Source organism: Triticum aestivum, chromosome 4B, assembly GCF_018294505.1.
Source record: "Triticum aestivum cultivar Chinese Spring chromosome 4B, IWGSC CS RefSeq v2.1, whole genome shotgun sequence".
Taxonomy (NCBI): domain Eukaryota; kingdom Viridiplantae; phylum Streptophyta; class Magnoliopsida; order Poales; family Poaceae; genus Triticum; species Triticum aestivum.
In genome coordinates, this window is record NC_057804.1 from 603,348,816 (window position 1) to 603,362,255 (window position 13,440).

Below are 13,440 nucleotides of genomic sequence, written 5' to 3' on the forward strand. Positions count from 1 at the left end.
ATCAAGGATATATCTATTCCAAGGAGTAATACCCACATAAAAATTGCGAAGAAGAACAGAAGTGGATTGCTTCCTAGTAGATCTATTTTCAAGCGCCTTTCAATTTTCTATGCCAAGTGCCTTTCAATTTTCTCCCTCCCTTTGTTTAAAATTGAGAAGTTCATGATTAGGAGTATAAACGATAATAGGAGGACTAGCCATAGCGACGAGCACACAAAAGTCAAGTGAACAAGAGAGGGGATTGGGAAAGAGAGGGCGAATAAACGGCAAGGGTGAGGTGGGGGAGAGGAAAACGAGAGGCAAATGGCAAATAATGTAATGCGAGGGAGATGAGTTTGTGATGCGTACTTGGTATGTCTTGACTTGAGAGAAGACCTCCCCGGCAACGGCGCCAGAAAAGAGTCTGGATGACCCACAAGTATAGGGGATCTATCGTAGTCCTTTCGATAAGTAAGAGTGTCGAACCCAACAAGGAGCAGAAGGAAATGACAAACGGTTTTCAGTAAGGTATTCTCTGCAAGCACTGAAATAGTAGGTAACAGATAGTTTTGTGTTGAGATAATTTGTAACGGGTAATAAGGAATGAAAGTAAATAAAGTGCGGCAAGGTGGACCAATCCTTTTTGTAGCAAATGACAAGCCTGGACAATTTCTTATAATGAGAAAAGCGCTCCCGAGGACACATGGGAATTATCGTCAAGCTAGTTTTCATCACGCTCATATGATTCGCGTTCGTTACTTTGATAATTTGATATGTGGGTGGATCGGTGCTTGGGTGCTACCCTTTCTTGGACAAGCATCCCACTTATGATTAACCCCTATTGCAAGCATCCACAACTACAAAAAAGTATTAAGGTAAACCTAACCATAGCATGGAACTAGTGGATCCAAATCAGCCCCTTAGGAAGCAACTTATAAACTAGGGTTTAATCTTCTGTCACTCTAGCAACCCATCATCTACTTATTACTTCCCAATGCCTTCCTCTAGGCCCAAATAATGGTGAAGTTTCATGTAGTCGACGTTCACATAACACCACTAGAGGAGAGACAACATACATCTCATCAAAATATCGAACGAATGCCAAATTCACATGACTACTAATAGCAAGACTTCATCCATGTACTCAGGAACAAACATAACTACTCACAAAGCATATTAATGTTCATGACCAGAGGAGTATTAATATGCATTAAGGATCTGAACATATGATCGTCCACCAAATAAACCAATTAGCATCAACTACAAGGAGTAATCAACACTACTAGCAACCCACAGGTACCAATTTGTGGTTTTGATACAAGATTGGTACAAGAGATGAACTAGGGTTTGAGAGGAGATGGTGATGGTGAAGATGTTGATGGAGATTGACCCCCTCCCGATGAGAGGATCGTTGGTGATGATGATGGTGATGATTTCCCCCTCCCGGAGGGAAGTTTCCCCGGCAGAACAGCTCCGCCGGAGCCCTAGATTGGTTCCGCCAAGGTTCCGCCTCGTGGCGGCGGGGTTCCGTCCCGTAAGCTTGCTTATGATTTTTTTTCTAGGGTAAGAGACTTCATATAGCAGAAGATGGGCACCGGAGGGCCACCAGGGGGGCCACGAGGCAGGGGACGCGACAGTATGGGTGGGCACGCCCCCACCCTCATAGCCAGGGTGTGGGCCCCCTCTGGTACTTCTTTCGCTCAATAATTCTTCTTGATTCCAAAAATGACTTTCGTGGAGTTTCAGGACTTTTGGAGCTGTGCAGAATAGGTTTCCAATATTTGCTCCTTTTCCAGCCCAAAATCCCAGCTACCGGCATTCTCCTTCTTCATGATAAACCTTGTAAAATAAGAGAGGATAGCCATAAGTATTGTGACATAACGTGTAATAACAGCCCATAATGCAATAAATATTGATATAAAAGCATGATGCAAAATGGACGTATCACGTCTTCAAGAAATTCTCTCGTGAGGTGAACACTGCCCTCCCGAAGCTTAAGGCCGCATCCTGCATGCCCCGTTAGGTGGCCGCAGTACGCCATCACCTTTGACTCCAAGGATCACCTCAAGTGCGCGGCCACTGCCAGCGCGCTCCCCATGCTCTGCATGCCCACCATCAGCAACATCGTAGTCACCAAGACCCTCATCGATGGTGGCGTGAGCCTCAATGTCCTCTTTGTGGAGACATTCGACATGCTCCAAGTGCCTTATGATCAGCTCATGCCCACCAAGCCCTTCTCAGGAGTGACCAATGGCTCCACCACACCCTTGGGGTAGGTGCGCCTCCCCGTCACCTTCGGGAAGCGCGACAACTACCACACCGAGCTCATCGACTTTGATTTCGCCCACATCAGCCTCCCGTACAATGCCATCCTCGGGTACCCTGCCCTCGCCAAGTTCATGGCGGCAATGCACCATGGCTACAATGTCCTCAAGATGTCAGGGTGTAGCGGTGTCATCACGGTCGCGTGCGATGAAAAAGATGTGGTCTGCTCTCTTGAGCATGCCTACCGTGTCGCTGCAGCCGAGAACTCTAGCGAAGAAGAAGAAGTAGCTCCTCCCCAAGGGTCGTCCGAAGACCAGGAAGCCCATCGGTGACACCTCTGGCTCCACGCCTGCAGCTGGGGCACCCCTTCCTCCCGCATAGGAAGGCGCCTGGCGCCTCCCTCAGGACGGGCTTGGGGGCTTCCATCTGGAGGGCCTCTGGCCTAACCAAGGCGACGAGGGAGGTGCTCAGGCACCAATTGAAGGCGTGCTTTGACGCACGCCCCCGCGAGCAAGGAGCAACGCGAGAGGCGCCAGGGGCACGGGAATTCATCACCAACGCAATCGAGGAGCTTTAGAAGGCGCAAGCCATGCGTGGCGAGTGTCGCCCCGCACCACCCAGTGCAGCTGTCGCCCCCGACATGGGCGATGGGCTGCGCGTCTACATCGACATCCTGGGTCTCAATAGGGCCGCATCTCAGGGCCTCTTCTGGCCATCGCGTGTTGGCCGGAGTGGGGGCTACCCCTGCAATTATGTCTGCATGCCCTTTGGCCTCATGAACGCGGGCTCTATGTACCAGCGCCTCGCATAGGCCGTGCACACATCTCATGAGGCCCGATGTCAGGCGGTGATGACTCAGGAGGCCTCGGACCCTCGCAAGCCAACCAGGCCTCGCGGGGCTCTCCAGCCTCCGGTGTCCTCAGGCTCGTGAGGATCAAGCTTCATCGACTACCTCAACACTTCGGCAGCATCATTGTCAGGTGACCTTTTGGTTTGTTCAATTGAGGGCGCCCCTCGGGCTGCATTATCCTCAAGCTGACGGGACCCATCTCTGCAACTATATTGTTTTATACATGTATCAGAACTGGCTCTACATTTGATGAATTTTCTAAGTATTCCAACCTACGTGCCCGGTGCTTCATCACCATGAATGTCGCTACGCCCTAACAACCCCGCCCTCGACTGGCCCATGATTAAGGGCTGGCACGACGTCTGTGCTTAGGTCCGTCCCTGCAGTGTTGATAAATCCATGCGACTGAGGTCTGTCTCGCGGGCCAGTCTTGTGCATGTCACCTCCCAGGGTCCTTGGTGCTTTGTCCTCGCATGAGCTAACCGAGAGTGGGTGAGTCAGGGCGCGCGGCTCGATTCGTACAACCATAGTTCGGCGCTTCACCATCACGGGAGCCGTGCGCCGGGTATCTTTCCTCGGGATTGTTGCATGAGAAGACTGGGCACGACATCTTTGCTCGTGTCCATCCTTGCAGCGTCAATAAAACCAAGCGACTGAGCCCTGTATGGCGGGCCGGCCCCGTTCACATCACCTCCTCGGGTCCTTGGTGTTTGGCCTTCTCATGCGATGGCCTCCAGAGATTCATTCGGCGCAGGTCACCCCCATCACATAGGTTCTATAAGCGCGCTCCACGCCAAAAGATTCAGGAGCAACCCGCCTTGAGGTAGGGCCTCGTGAGTCCCGCGCTGGCTCATGGGTGCCCAGATACACCTCCTCTAGTTCTACCACGCCAGTCACACGTACGAATGAAATATGGTTGTACACGCCGAGAGACTCTAACACAGAGCTCCCTACCGACGCCTAGTGGAAACCGCATGCTCCGTGTTGGCGGACAACACGGTCGAACAACGACTATGCCCACGCCCAAGTGGAAGCCCCATGCTCCGCGTTGCTGGACGACACGGTCACTCAGCTACTATGCCCACGCCTAGTGGAAGCCCCATGCTCCGCGCTGGTGCATAAACAACTGAGGGTGCCCTAGGGGTTGCACCAACCTTGGGATAACCTTTCGGCTCTTTGCACGGTCATGTCATGCAGCTTTCCCCTGTGAGGCAGGTGTGAGGGGCTGGACACGGGGGCTACGCATAGGCCGGGCCTGGCACGCGCCACCTCACTAGGTCCCTAGTACTTGGCCTTCTCGCGTCCCTCCCAGGCAAAAGCTAGCGAGGAAAGGTATGGAGGGCTCCGAATTAACTTCATTGTTACCCATGTTTCCTTCATGAGGGTTGCTCGCACGTCAAGGGGGACCCCTGAGCATCGTGACTCAGGGGCCTCACTAGCCATGTAGCCCCTCATCCCTTGGTTTCGTCCTGGCGATCCGGACGCCCCAACGGCGGTCGAGGTATGCATGGGGCTGGGACCTGCCGACGCAGAGCACAAAGTCAAATAAAGAAGGAAACAAAGCACGGAGAGGAAATCACGGAGTCCAAATAGTTATTACAGGCATCGAATGCTTGCAAATTCAAACAAGTCTGACGCCTCCATGAGGCATGATAAGTGTTGCAGGTTAAAATCTAGGGGGAGGGGTCATCATCGCCATGGCAGTCACCGCCGCTTGTCTCAGTCACGACGAGTTCGTCGTAAATGTCACTGTCGCCGCCGCCGTCGCCGCCACTTGCCTCCACCGCCGAGGGCCCGGCGTTAGGGATGCAGGTGAACTTCTTCACCAGAGCGTCCAAGGGGTCCTTCATGGCCGCCGCCGCCGTGGCGCGAGACTCAGGGGCAACCGGCACAATCATCGCGTCGAAATCAAAGCTGGGCTCGCGGAGGTAGAGGTGACTGGAGACACATGTCGTGACCGTGGAGAAAAGGTCGCGGCACTGGTACTCCAAGATGGTGTCCACCTTGGTGGCAACGCCTCAGTGAGCTTGGAGGAGAGCCCTGCATAGCCGCCCTCAGGGGTCGCCAGCGGCTCCTTGAATCCTATCCTGCAGATTGAGTGGAGTGCTTGGCGAGACCTGAGCTCGATGGAGGGGAAGGCATCGCGCTCCGCGCCCGCCTTCTTCTCAACAGTGGCAAGGGTCTTCTCCCGGGCGTCCAGCCTGGCGGTCGCCTCGGAGACGTGCTTGGCGTGGGATGTCTAGGCCTCGACCACTTCCTCCTTCAGCTTGGTCAGGCGCTCGCATTTCGTGGCTTGATCAACAGTTACCTTGGACAGCATGGAGTCACGATCCGCGAGCCTCGTATCGTGAGCCTTGAGGTCATCTTCTGTCTGCTAGAGCTGCTATGCGAGCGCGGCTTGTTCCTCCCAAAGGGCCTTCAGGTTGGCCTCACCTCGCTGCAACGCTTCTTGGCAGACATTGCGCTGGCCAGCGCCGCATTGTGAGCCATCTTGGCTTCGGCGGCCTCCTTCCTGATCTCCGTGATGGCGCCTTCGGCTCGGCCCCAGGCCGTCCTGGTGGACGCGTCGGCCTGGAGCCACCCCGAGACGAGCCCCAGGCGCTCCCTCGCGAGGCACCTATCGACATCTTGTAGGTCAGCGTAGATCCGGCCGAGCACGGTGTAAGCTTAGTCTAGAGCCTCGGCCCTGATCAAGGGGCCACAATTCGCAAGCGCGAGGGTCCGACCGGGATACTGCGTTGGCACATCGGTTGGCTCTGTCGCCAGGGAAGGAGTGGTGAGGCCGACTTGGGCTGCAGGAGGCTCCAGGCTCCTCTCGGGCACGACGGGGACTGAAGACTTCATAGCTTGCTGGTCCACAGGGGCTGACTCCTCCTAAAGCTGCGCCGCTGCGCCCTCACAGACGAGTTCTGCCAGAAGGGGATGGGGGTCACCCCTTCCACTGGCGCGGGGGTTACCATGGCCGCGGCAAGGAGTGCCGCCTCGTGAGCCTCTGCGTCCCTGGCACCCGTTCTCCCAAGTGACGTCGGCAAGGCACCCAGAGCAGGTGTCGCACCCATGCACTCAGGTGCGGCGCCACCTGAACGACCAAGGGTTGTGCTGGGCTGGTATGATGCACTTCCGCGCCCGCCGCGGCCGCGACCAGAGGCTGGCGGCGTCTTCAGGGCAGGGGATCCTTTGGCTCAGTGCCCGCCTTCTTTTTCTTCTTCAACACATCACCACTCCTGGACATCAAGAGGAAAAGCGATATGAGCACATGCGTAGTCTACGCTTGATCAAATGCCATGTAGGTTACTTACTCCTCGGGCGCGATCCACTTCCTTTTCTTCTCCTTCTCGACGAAGGTCGGCGCGCCCCTGCTCTCCTTCGGTATGGCCTTGGCCGCATCCAAGGGGCGGGCGTGGGGCCCTTTGATGGGCCCCGTCGTGGCATTGCCGCCTGGAGATGCGAGGAGGTCGCCCCAAGGGGTCATGGCTGGCGGAGCCGCGTCTGACCCAGCAGTGCCCGCCCCATCCTTCGGCTGCAGCTCAGACGGAGACATGGTCGGTGTCTCGACCACCCCACTGGAGCGTGAGGAGCCCTCCAGAGGGGGCGCAGCCGTGTTTTCCCCTGAGGACGTACGACCAGACGCTCGCATGATATGGGGAGTGGGCCCTGACCACCTGAGGATCCTGGCGGAGCGCGGGGAGTCCACGGCCGGAGAATCCACGGTGTTGTCATCATTCTCGAGGTTGTGGAGGAGCTCGCGTGGCGACAGAGGGGACGCCCCCGGCAGGCCATCGTCCCCTATCTCCTCTGAGTCCTCCTCGCCGTCGTTGTTATCGGAGGACAGCTCCATGTGGGAATCGGAGTCGACGGGTGGGTCAAGCCCCTGGTCATTGAAGGTGGGCATGGCGGCAACCAGAGCCACATGGTCATCGCGGCGGTACAATGGGGCATACGCCTCGGGTATGTCCATCGGGATGCTGCCTAACAGGAAGATCAAGGCCGCTTCAAGCTCTCCGTGCGTCAGACTGGTGGAGCGCCGCCTCACATCATCACCCGCGCCCTGGTATTCCCATATAGGCCTCGAGCGCGACTGGTGCGGTGCCAGGCACTGCGTCAATAACTCCTTCACCATCATCGCCCCGGTCAGCTTTTTGGCCTCCATATCCGGGGCGATTCGCTCCAACATGGGATTCGCCCGGGGATCGATGAGCTTCGTGGAGGCCCATGCTGCGGTCTTCTCGGGAAGCTCCACCGGAAGCTCCAGGAGCGGATCGAGGCCCTTGGTATCCAGGAAGACCCAATGGTGCCGGAAGCCTTCCATCTTCTTCCCAGCCTTCAGGAGCACGTTCCCGCCCAGGACTGCGACGAAGGAGACACACGCGGACCGCTACTCTTAGTCGTGGAACCGCAAGCTGAAATGGTGGCAGAAGAGGGCCACTGAGGGCCTCACACCCACAATGACCTTGCAGTAGAAGTCGAAGACAGGCAAGAGCAGGATGGAATTGGGCTAAAGATGGAGGGCCTGAATCCTGTAGTGCTTAAGGACGGAGGTCAAGAATTCCAAGAAGAGCGGGACGAGCCAGGAGAAGACACGGTGGACAAAGAAGGGGTAGACCGTCTTCGTGAAGGTGCTCGGCTCTGCTGAGCCACACCAGATCAGGGTATGCCCCCACTCGTAAGCGGGAGCACTGGTGCGAGGTCCCCCTCCTTGGCAATGTGGAGGGCGTGAGCACCCACGGGAGAGATGAGGAGGCTGAGACCTGGGCCTCGGGCTTCGATTTCCCGGCAGGCGCCATCTGAGGATTCCTGGGCAAAGATAAGAGCATGAGGAAGAACGACGCTCCACCCAGATCTGGAGGAACTTCTAGCAGGGGAAAGGGCATCTGAGCAGAAGGAGGGAGGCGCAAGATAGAAGAACAATGGTGGAACCACAGCGTGCGGAAGGCTTTTATCAGCCCGGTGCCGAGGCAAAGTGGGGAAGCGGGGGCGCCAGCATCCCGTCGCGCGCCACACGTTAAGCCTGGCCCGCACGCGATTGGGGCTCGTGGCGTTTCGCCCTTCACTCCTTGCCTTTGCCTCGAAGCCAGGCCGGGCAGGCCTTGGGCCCGGGGGATACTGTCGGCGTTCTGGGATCGGGGGTACCTAGACTTGCTTGCCTGCGACCCAACGCGTGTCCCTCTCGACGGCCCGGTATGGCCCAACTGTGATACTACGCGAGAAGGGCCCTCGCGAGGACCCCCAGCCTCGCAAGGTAGACGGCACCAAGACCTCCCAAGGTGCAGCTCCCTGAGCCTGCATCCCGAGGAGCGGAGATTTCTATGCATACCTCTCGCCTCATGAGGCCGCAATGATGCAAGCCGTGAAGACCAAGGCCAGACAGGCGCTAGCAGGCGCATGAGGGACAGTTTCCTCTTTGGTGCTAAAAAGACAAGGACAGGCGCGGGTTCCCGAGGAGGGCCCTAGAAGTTTCCCTTCCGGTGCAACGAGACCACGATCACGAGCTCGGCACGACGGATGTCATCGCCGAGCCCACCGCTGCGTCATGGCGAGGACCTTTGCAGGCGAAGACCACCTTTCGTCAGGATAAAATGTACTTCCTGTCCCCTTTCAAAATTGACCGTTGTGGGATCCCTTCCCGCCTGTGTGATAAATGATGAGGACCAAGACCACTATAAATAGGGACTAGCCTCCACCAGAGAGGGGGGGGATCCATCCTCATCACCAGAGCCCTCGCGAGGCTGCTGACCCACTGTATTAGTTCATCCACCACCTCCTCGTGAGGCCAATCTATCAAAAGCAGGAGTAGGGTCTTACACCGCAAGATGGCCCGAACCTGGTTAAATCTCTTGTTCTTTCCTTCTCAACAATAACGCGCGCACGGTGAGATCTAGCCTTGGGTGTAGCGAGCAAATCGTCCCGGTGAAGCGAGCTTCTTGGAACACGCCCCAGAGTTCAAACTTTACTGGGTTTGCGGATCCCCGATTCCGACAAAAATATGTACTTCTTCATCCCGAGTTACTTGTCGCAGAAATTCACATCCATTTATCCATTTCTGGGATGAGTAATTATCCAATTTTGTGACAAGTAATTCAGAGGCAAGATGTGGTAAGAGCATTTTTTTTTTGAACAGTGTGTCGTAGCATCTAGCCATGCGCATGTCGATATCCTCGGTACCTACCTATAAATGCTAGTGGCGACCGGCGAGCCTCTTGCAAAGCGGCGTGCGCTCGATCGTCATTCAGTTGCGTGGTGCAGGCTGACCGCTCTGCGCACGGTGACCAACATGCCAACACACAAGGGGATGAGGAGGAGCCTCGTGCTGAGGACCCTGGAGCGGTGCAAGTCCGGTACTGGGTGGAGCGGCGGCGCAGCGCCGGCGGTGGCCGCCGGGTGCTTCTCGGTCTACGTCGGGCCGGAGCGTGAGCGGTTCATGGTGCGCACGGACTGCGCCAACCACCCGCTGTTCCGGCGGCTCCTCGACGACGCCGAGCGCGAGTACGGGTGCGCGTCGCAGGGCCCGCTCGCGCTGCCGTGCGACGTCGACGCGTTCCTCGACGTCCTGTGGCCAGATGGACCACGGAGACGACGACGACGGCAGTGCCGGCGGGGAAGAGATTCCGAAGGCGGCGTTGCCGATATGCGGCTTGCTGCTGGGTAGCCGCGGCAAGTGCCGTGCGGCTGGGTACCGCCGGTTGCCCAGCCGGGCGAAGACGTCGTCGGCCAGTGGGCAGCAGCTTCTCTCACGGTTCACACCTGGCAGTTAGCATCTGGCACAAGGAAATTAATAAACTTGGTCATACCACACCAAGCTCTGCGTTTTTTTCGGATTAGTTGGAGATTCGCATACGTATCCACATGTTGACCTTGACCAATACGGTATTATGTCTATCAATACAATATTTTTTTCACCAAAAACGTTCGATCTATTCATTTGCAATCATGGTAGTACAACAAACAATAAAAATAATAAAAATTACAACCAGATTCATAGATGAGCTAACGACTGCTACAAGCATTGAAGCGAGACAAAGACGCGCCGTTATCATCGCTCCTCCCTCGCGGAGCCGGGCAAAACTTGTTACAATAGACAGTCGGGAAATCGTCGTGCTAAGCCCCATAGGACCAACACACCGTAACGGCTACCGCCGCCGATGAACAGTAGCGTAGATCAGAAGGATCCAACCTGAAGACACGAACATAGACGAACAAGGATCAGATCCGAGCAAATCCGCCAAAGATAAATCCACCGAAGATACACCTCACACGCTCATCGCGATGCTAGACGCACCACCGGAAGGGGACTAGGCGGGAAGACCTTTATTCCATTTTAAGGGAGCCGCCCTTGTCTCAAATTCCCGAGCAGGACACAAAACCTAACAACGGAGCCCCCATGGCCCTCTAAAAACGGAGCCCTCCCACCGGCAACGGCTGCGATCCACTCCGCCCCCATGGCCCTAAGGCCATCAGAGACGAGGCGGACCGGAGGCTTCGCCGGCGGGAGGTAGAGGCACCCTAGCTTTGGGAAGGAACCTTCTGTAACTGTAAATCATTTTTCTTTCTTCCCACTCACACATGCATTTTTAATTTGATTTTCAAGTTTGTACCATTTATAACTGTTGAACCAAATATCGTATATGTGTCCATTTGGATATTAGTGGTCATGGTATTTAAATCTTCAAAATAAGATCAATCTTGACACGTAAATTTAAAATTTGAGTTTTGAAACTATAATGAAACTAAATGATTACTTTTGACTTGTTTCATTTGATTTTTTTTGTTCTACTAATTTACCATATGTTACTTGTTACATTCAGGTTTCATTTTCATGTTTGGGTTGTCATACCATTTCGTTAAATTATCTTTCATGGTTTGAGCCCGGCTATAAACATGTTTTTCCCTTGCTTCTTCAAGCAGGAGATCCCTAATCCCCATGGCGTCAGACTCTCATTTTATTACCTTTGTGCCACGAGCACATTAAGCTGCATGGCAACATATTTTCAATATGGTTTCATATGTGTGTCATAACAATTTTACATGTCTTCATTATTGTTTCATTACATTCTTGTTTGCATGTTTATTATTGTTTCATGTCGCATTTCATTAAAGTTTCAACTTGGATTTCATTTAAGTTTCATTTCATTTCCTTTTGCATGCTTTCATCATTGTTATTTGGTACATTCCGGTGGCATTCATGTTTCATCTCAGATTTCATATAAGTTTCATTACGATCCCAAAAATTGTATTCAGACATTTTCAAAACATGACCAAGATTGATCTTGTTTTAAAGATTTAAATGCCATGAACACTAATCGGTAAATTGAATGTAAATCGGAGCATTGGTTCAAAAAGTTAAAATTGTTACGAGTTTTAGAATCAAACAAAGAGTATGGATGGATGAATCTGGATGAAAGAATAAAATATGTTAAATACTACAAGGTTTTACCCCTAAACAGTGGGTGGGTCCCAGTAAAATAGGGAAAACAGAGATCTCAAGGCACACCAAAAGTACGTTTAAACTATCTCAACGAGAAGTACATTTAAACTCGACTGGAGCGACCCACGCGTCGCCTCCCTGGCGGCTCAGGGGAGACAACCCTAGCCGCCACAGCTTTCTCCCTCCTCTTCTCGTCCCGCCGCCGCCTGTGACACCCCCGATTCAACGTGGGAATCGTGAGTACTCAGCCAAAGTACTCGCAAGCAAGGATCTACACTACATATGCATGGGTATATGTGTAAAGGGGCAATATCGGTGGACTGAACTGCAGAATGCCAGAATAAGAGGGGGATAGCTAGTCCTATCAAAGACTATGCTTCTGGCAGCCTCCGTCTCGCAGCATGTAGAAGAGAGTAGATTGAAGTCCTTCAAGTAGCATCGCATAGCATAATCCTACCCGACGATCCTCCCTTCGTAGCCCTGTGATAAAGCGATCACCGGGATGTCTCTGGAACTTGTCTGGGTGTTTTTATTAAGTATCCGATTCTAGTTGTCATATGGTCAAGGTACAACTCCGGGTCGTCCTTTTACCGAGGGACACGGCTATTCGAATAGATAAACTTCCCTACAGGGGTGCACCACATAACCCAACACGCTCGAACCCTCTGGCCGGACACACTTTCCTGGGTCATGCCCGGCCTCGGAAGATCAACACGTCGCAGCCCCACGTAGGCACAACAGAGAGGTCAGCACGCCGGTCTAAATCCTATGCGCGCAGGGGTCTGGGCCCATCGCCCATTGCACACCTGCATGTTGCATGGGCGGCCGGTGAGCAGACCTAGCAACCTCCATTACAAAGGAAGTTGCGTTACGCGGTCCAACCCGGCGCGCGCCGCTCAGTCGCTAACGTCAAGAAGGCTTCGGCTGATACCACGACGTCGAGTGCCCATAACTGTTTCCGCGAAGCTGGTTAGTGCGTATAGGCCAGTGGCCAGACTCAGATCAAATACCAAGATCTCGTTAAGCGTGTTATTTTGAAGTAACCGCGGACACCGACCAGGGCCAGGCCCACCTGTCTCCTAGGTGGTCTCAACCTGCCCTGTCACTCCTCCTCAAAGTAGCACTCGGGGACCGTCGGGAACCCAAGCCCACCATTACCTGGATGGAGCCACCTGTCCTTCCAGCCCCCACATCGGAATCACTGGCGGGTACTCTACGAGCCGACCCGACTTTAGTCATCATCTGTATAGTATGTATGTATGTATAGTATATACCCGTGATCACCTCCCGAGTGATCACGACCCGATAGTATAGCAAGGCGTACTGACAAGAATGTAGGGCCACTGATGATAAAGTAGCATCCTATACTAAGCATTTAGGATTGCAGGTAAGGTATCAACAGATGTAGCAACAATGATAGGCTATGCAACAGAATAGGATTAATCGAACAGTAACATGCTACACTACTCTAATGCAAGCAGTAGAGAGAAGAATAGGCAATATCTGGTGATCTAGGGGGGCTTACCTGGTTGCTCTAGCAAGAAGGAGAGGTCGTCAACACCATAGTCGACCGGGGCAGCAGCGGCGTCGGTCTCGTAGTCTACTGAAGAGAAGAGGGGGAAGAAACAATAAATATAATGCAAACATAAGCATCACGATGCATGACATGACTACGAGCGCTGCTAGGTGTGCCCTAACGCAGTAGTAGATGATACCGGTGAAGTGGGGAGAACATCCGGGAAAGTATTACCGGTGTTTGACATTATCGGACAGAAGAAACGGAGGGTGATTGTTGCATGTTCGCTATGCTAGGGAGGTGTGGCGGACGAACGGATCGCGTATTCGGATTTGTCTCGTTGTTCTGAGCAACTTTCATGTAGAAAACATTTTCATCCAAGATACGATTTATTTTCTAAGATTTTTC

The 13,440-nt window shown here is 53.8% G+C and overlaps 1 pseudogene; it reads left to right on the plus strand.

The window, feature by feature from the left end:
• The first annotated feature begins 9,266 nt into the window (after positions 1-9,266).
• LOC123090272 (uncharacterized) lies at positions 9,267-9,846 on the plus strand (annotated as a pseudogene).
• Positions 9,847-13,440: the final 3,594 nt, after the last annotated feature.